This window comes from Etheostoma spectabile, unplaced genomic scaffold (genome assembly GCF_008692095.1).
Source record: "Etheostoma spectabile isolate EspeVRDwgs_2016 unplaced genomic scaffold, UIUC_Espe_1.0 scaffold00019154, whole genome shotgun sequence".
Lineage (NCBI taxonomy): Eukaryota > Metazoa > Chordata > Actinopteri > Perciformes > Percidae > Etheostoma > Etheostoma spectabile.
This window is the reverse complement of record NW_022604709.1, coordinates 22,797-29,459: the sequence shown is the minus strand read 5'-3', so window position 1 is coordinate 29,459 and position 6,663 is coordinate 22,797.

The window sequence follows — 6,663 nt, the reverse complement described above, 5'->3', positions numbered from 1 at the left end:
GTGGCACAAACAGAACTCCAAAAGCATTATCTTTTCTTTTATCATACTCATCAGTGTATGTCACTCATGTCACTCAAATAACTTTTCTTTCCCTCTTGCTGGTTTAACTCTGTAAAATCCTCACAAACATCCTAAAGAGAAACTAGTTTTGGAACTTATCTCCTCCAAGCTTCAGTTTACATTACGGGTTATGTTTCTGCACAAATTAAAACAAAATCTTAGAGTAGTCTTAATATCCTTAATGCTATGGACACTGTATTATTGCTACTGCATCTCTCCTTCTGAGTTATGTCTCCTACAGCATTCCTATTCCTAATTATGTATTCGTTTTAGCCATTAACACTCTGTCTTGCATCTTGATCTTAAAAGCAACAAAACAAAAGGTTCAAAAAGAAAAGAATCACCCAAATAAAATATTTCCACATCAACTCAATAGTTTAAACAGTTTGTCATGTAAAAACTCAAAATACAAACAAAATCCACAAACAAAATTAAGCTTCACTAAAAGCTCATTTTAACACCACATCAAATACACATAGAATGGAATCCTATATCAGCCTAGACTGGTTTCAATCTTATCTCAACCAATAAACTTAGATGACTTGTAACAAAAAGAATGTTTCTTTAATTTTCTATTTTTAAGTTGCAACAAAAATTTGTACTAATCAATGTGTAATGTGTTCTTTTATGACCTGTAGTCCTAGTAACAGTAGAACCAACTTTATCACCTAGTGGTTCAATCTATCCAATTTGTTACCTGATATGAGAACATAAAAAAGTCTTAATCTATGACATTAATGTCGTTACTACAGTAGAGTCAGTCATATTATTAGTAAGAAATTTCATCATTTCACTGTTCCAAGTTTAAAGTCCCAATTCCAAACTGTAAATCTTTGTATTTCTATTATCAACCCAATTCCCCTAAAATGTTTCCCAAGCATGATAAGTATCACAAAGTACTGTAAAGGTAACAAAATAAGAAGCCTCATATTTTTCTTTCTTAAACTGGAAATGATCAAAGCCATTTTCTATTAATCAACTAAGTAATTGAATCAATTACCACTTTCATGTGAATATTTTTAGATCAATGCATGGATCACACATTGGATTGACTACTTTTATATCTTTGTTTTTTTCTTGTTTTTAAACCGAATGTTCCCTCATTTAAATCTCAATTATTTTTCTTAAAACGTTACACTATTTCCTTCTTTTTCCTAGTTGGAGTTTTCTCAGCCTCCCCAAGTACCACTAAGATCTGACAGGACATATTACTATAATTTTGATCCATCTCCTAATTGCAGACATACAACAAATAAAGCAAGACAAGACATACAGACATACATTTAACATATACCAACTATACCCAATCTGAAAAGTAAGTCATAATAGTGTTGAATTCTCACCAGCTATGTCCCTTCATAAAATGCACTAAACTTTCTATTTCTTATTTCTTACTTTTCCTTGTGATATCATAAATTTCACATTTCTTTTCCTTCAATCTACCAGATCTCAGACCCTTGGTTCTATATAACCCACTTTTTCCTTCTTTCCCTCATTCTTACAACACCCTCTCTCTTTGTCTCTTTCTGTATGTTTTTTTTTTATGAGCTAGCCTCTGAGCCTGGCTGCATTTGTTGTCTCAATGCAGAATCCTGATATTTTACTGTCCCTTCGCTCTTGCCTTGCAGCAGCTGTCTGTGAGTGAAGAGAGGCTGAGGGCTCTGAAGCACTGGGACACGCATTTTCTCTTCTTCCTCTGAACCATTTATCAACTCGGTGGTATCTTTGCTCACAATCACTGCCCTTTATGTATGTTTACTGTTGGTTAAATGCCATGTGTGCCAACCGGAGACTATTGTGGCAGTCTTATGTGTAGATTTACTACAAACTAACTCTTCATTCTAACCCCACCGGCCCGTCAGACACCGCCTCCCAAGAGCCTGGGTCTGACCGAGGTTTCTGCCTATAAGGAAGTTTTTCCTCGCCACTGTCGCACTGTTGCTTGCTCTGGAGGAAAAAACTGGAACTGTTGGGTCCTTGTGGATTCTGGAGTGTGGTCTAGACCTGCTCTATCTGTAAAGTGTCTTGAGATAACTCTTGTTGTGATTTGATACTATAAATAAATTGAATTGAAATTGAATTGAATTTACTGGAAGTGACTGATCATTTTCTGTCCCTGTGTTTTATCAACCCTGTCTTCCTTACCTTGTGTCCTAGTGTCCCTTATGGGGTGTGCTGCTCCCTGTATGAGCATTAAAAGACAGTGGAGAACAGCATGTTTATCTACTACATTTCATTATTTTATTTCTCAATTTGGCACATAATATGAGATTTCAGTTTTGGCATTGTCCTCTAATTCAGTTATATCATCCTGTAATTTGATTCTATTTCCCACATTATCAGTCCCGCCCCTATTCCCAGCATGACACAATTTATCACTACTATTCTTCTCCTGAGCCCCATTTCTTTTAGGCTTGGTGCCCTCTGTCCAGACTGAGGACTGTCTGGACTTCCTAAGCAGCGCTTAAGTAATTCCTGCATTTTTTGAATCAAATTGTGTGTCCGCTAAAGTGCGGGTTGGAGGATCTGCAGGGGCACAATGTGTCAGGTGATGCCAAGGTGCGCCCAATTTACCTTTGACCTGGACCGAGTGTGAAGTAAACTCCTTCACTTTGGACCAGTCCACCTGGGGTTGGCCCACTTCCTCTTGTGGACCTTAACCCTGACCCAGCCTCCTACCTTAATGGTCTGCCTCTCGTTCTGAGTGGGTGCTGGCTTCTTTCTCCACCTGGGTAGAGAGGGCTGAGACCAAATAGGTTAGTTCATTCATATAGGCAGACATTTTCACCTGTTTTACATCCAATAATGGCATATGAACTCCATTATTGGGTGGACCTGACATTGGCCTGCCAGTCAAGATCTTGTGGGGGAGGTGCGTCTCTTCCCCTTTTGCAGCTCTCATGGCCATGAGTGCCAGGGGAAAGGCCTCCACCCACTTAATCCCGCTCTCATGGCAGACCTTGGCTATCTTACCCTTCAATGTTTGGTTGGCCCTCCCCACCAGTCCCTGGGACTGTGGATGTATACCGACCCGAATGAGTGTGTGATGCCCGAGGCAGCTTGAACTTCTCTCAACTGGTTGTTAAAATGGGTGCCATTATCTGACCTGATTCGTCTTGGAATGCCATACCGTGGTATCAGTTCAGTTTTTAACCATTTTACTACAGTCTTTCCATCTTCATGTCTAGCTGGGATAGCTTCTACCCACCTAGAAAATCTGTCTACCATTACCAACAAATATCTTTTCCCTTGCACTACATTGTCTGCTCCCATATCTGTATAATCTATACTGATGTCTTGGAAACAGGCTGTTGGAACCGGGAAAGAGCCCATCGGCGTGGTGAGGGCAACATGAGGATCAGGAACCGGGTGCACTGCTGGAATGGTGACATCGTCGGAGCCAATAAACAATCTGGTGCAGGGGAACTGGTGGCGGGGTTGTCAGCGTCATGAGTCTCACAGGGTCTTGGAGTGTGGAGGGCGGCACTTCTACTGAGATGTGGGTCCCCTGGGAGTTCATCCATCCAAACTTGCACACTAAGTCCCTCCTGAGTAGCTTAACTGGGCAGGAGGGAGACATCAGGAAGGAGTGGAGAACCTGCTGTTGTTGGTACTGGACTGTGAGTGGTTCCGTAAAGGACTGGTCTAGAGGTTTGCCTGTGACCCCTTTAATGGATTGAGTCCTGTTGGAGAGAGAGAAGACCCCTGAATTTACACATGAAAAGGTGGCGCCAGTATCAGCCAACATGATATAACTGTGTCCATTGATTGTCAGAGTGATGAGGGGCTCGGCACTCAAGGGGAAGTGAGTGGTGCCGTTGTTGTCAGAGAGTCATTGTGGTGGTGGGTGATAACCCTGCTGGGTCATCCACTGTGCCAGGGCTTGGTTAGCAACAGTGGGCGGCCACGGCTGTGGCGGTTGTTGAGATTGCGGGGCTGCTGCCTGTGCCCCAAAGTTCTGGCTCTCTTCGGGCTGCGGTTGTGTCTGGCAGTCCCTGGCATAATGTCCGGGTTGTCCACAGTTGTAGCAGTAATATGTGGTTCCTCCTTGTACAGGTCCTCTCCGCCCCCTGCCTCTAGGGGGGCCTCGGTCTCTTCCTCCTCTTCCTCTATTTGGCCAGGGTGTTTGCCACTGTGTAGATTGTACCTGTGGTGGCCAGGGCGGTTGTGGTTGAGGGGGCCAGGGAACTTGTGGTGGGGGCCCCATCATCTGGGCCATAGCATAGACGGCTTCGGGGGTCACCTGGACCATTGGGGCTTGTGTCACGTGGGTGAATGGGTTGTTGCTTTGTCTGGTCTTGTGATGGTTCTCTCCAAGGTTGTATGGAGGAGGTGGGGTGGTTTGTGAAGTTGTCAATTCTGGGTATAATCTATTTATTTTCTGAGTTTTATCCTGGGATGGGGTATCTTCTGCTGTTATTGGGGGTACAGTTGATTTTGACATGGTGGCCACTAGGCGGAGGGCCAGGGCATGACACTCCTCTTCCTCTTTTCTGGCAGCTCGTTTTGGCCTAGTGAAGCGGAATCTGCCTCCTTCTTCTTCTTTTTCAGCTCGCTTTGCATAGTTTAAACATTGATTTTGATAGTCAGTTATTTGTAGAATCTGTTGAGAAGTTGGCACTCCTTCCACAGGTATCCAACCAGCCTTCTCCCATGCTTTTACTAATCTTTTCCCCCTTTTTCTATCACCCTTACCTAATGCCTGTACCAGCTTTTCTCCATAAAATGTTGCCATTGTCTCTCCCTTTTCACTTCTCACTGCCAAATTCCTCTGCACCCCTCCCCCCTTTTTTCTCTTTTCCCTCTCTTTTTTTTCCCTCCAATTTTCTCTACTTTTCAATAACCCACAAAGATTCAACAGTATTTTTACGTGTAATTTTAACCTACGTCTTCAACAGCAGCACCACAGACGGACCAGAGGCTTGGTCAATTATCAACGCTTCACTCGGGCTTAATCAGTCTTTTCCAAACTTTTACAATTTCATCTCTGACAAATACATACAAATACATTACTTTTTCAACACGTGGTGACTCACCTTATTGATGAAACCACCACAACGAACACTGGCTCGCTGTGCTGCGGTCTTCCCTCATCAGTATAGGACTTGCAGCGAATCAATCTACCGACAAGTTTATCGAAACACCCACAGAAAGCTCCAATAATTGGAATCGTCTACGCATCCCAGATGCTTCAATCTCTTATCTCTACATCCGCTGAGAACTCCCCAGAGGTGGGTAGTAACGAGTAAAAAATTGTACTTCTAGGAGTAGTTTTAAATCACTATACTTTTACTTTTACTTGAGTAGATTAGTGAAAAATAAACTGTACTCTTTTTAGGTTACATACAGTATGTTTTACACATGCAGTATCCATCCAAATTTGGTGTGACAAGTCTCTCAAGTAAGCTATTTTGTAATTAATAATTTATTTTATTGATTGGATGAACTATAATTTGCCTAAAGATAATTATTTTATCTTTGGCGGTCTGATTGATGCTTGTGTTAAGAAATAAATCAGACGTTACTCAACAGTTACTCACTACTTGAGTAGTTTTTCGTCAAGTACTTTTTTACTTTCACTCAAGTAATTATTTGGATGACTACTTTTACTTTTACTTGAGTCATATTACTCTGAAGTAACAGTACTTTTACAATTTTTGGCTACTCTACCCACCTCTGGAACTGCCTTATGGGCCGGTTCTCCTCTAAGACAAACACTGACACGTGGGCGCTGCAAACTTCCCCTCACAGTAACACTGCGGGTTTATCGTATTACTCACACCACGTGCTCCAAAGAATTTATGGAATCGTCATTATCTCATTCGCTGAACTCAGTCTTATGGACCGAGACTCCAAAATGGTGAACGCTGGCTCTGTACGCGCCGAGACCTCCCTCGGCATGTAGGTCAATCACTCCTACCGGCAAGTTTTGAATCCCTCGCGTATAGTAACTCTAATGGAATCACCTTATGAACACTGTCCCGCTATCGCGTTTCAGGCCTTCTCCAATTAGTAATTCTATTAACCCTTGTGTTGTCTTCCCGTCAACCATGAATTTCTTTTCACTTTTTCAATGTTGTGGGCGCTTTATTTTTAAATGTTTTTTCCTAAGTTAAAAAACTTAAAATGGGTCAAATTTGACCCGAGGACAACATGAGGGTTAAGCAAGTCTACTAACAGGTTTATCGAACCTCAACACACAGCGTGGCTCCATACAATTATGGAATCATATTTATCAACTCATGCATCCTTCTAAATCGTCTACGCATCCCAGATGCTTACTCTCACACTTTCATTCATTCATCAGAGAAAATGGAATGCATTGCTCTATGTCCACAAAAACACTTAATAATTTTTAGTCTATATTTTTTTTTTTTTACATAATGTACTCACCCGGAGGTCTGATCACTTTAATTTGGTTTATACTATTATACAATATGCTGAATTTGATGAAACAGGTTTCAGCTTACCCTTTTTTAGAGAGCTCCCTGTGACCATTCCTCCGCGGTTTGCACAAAATGCCTCCTCTGTCTCGTTCCGGCAGACGTGGACTGTCCGTGGAATCTGGACCCGGAGTTAAACAACTTCTAATCCTGATTCCGT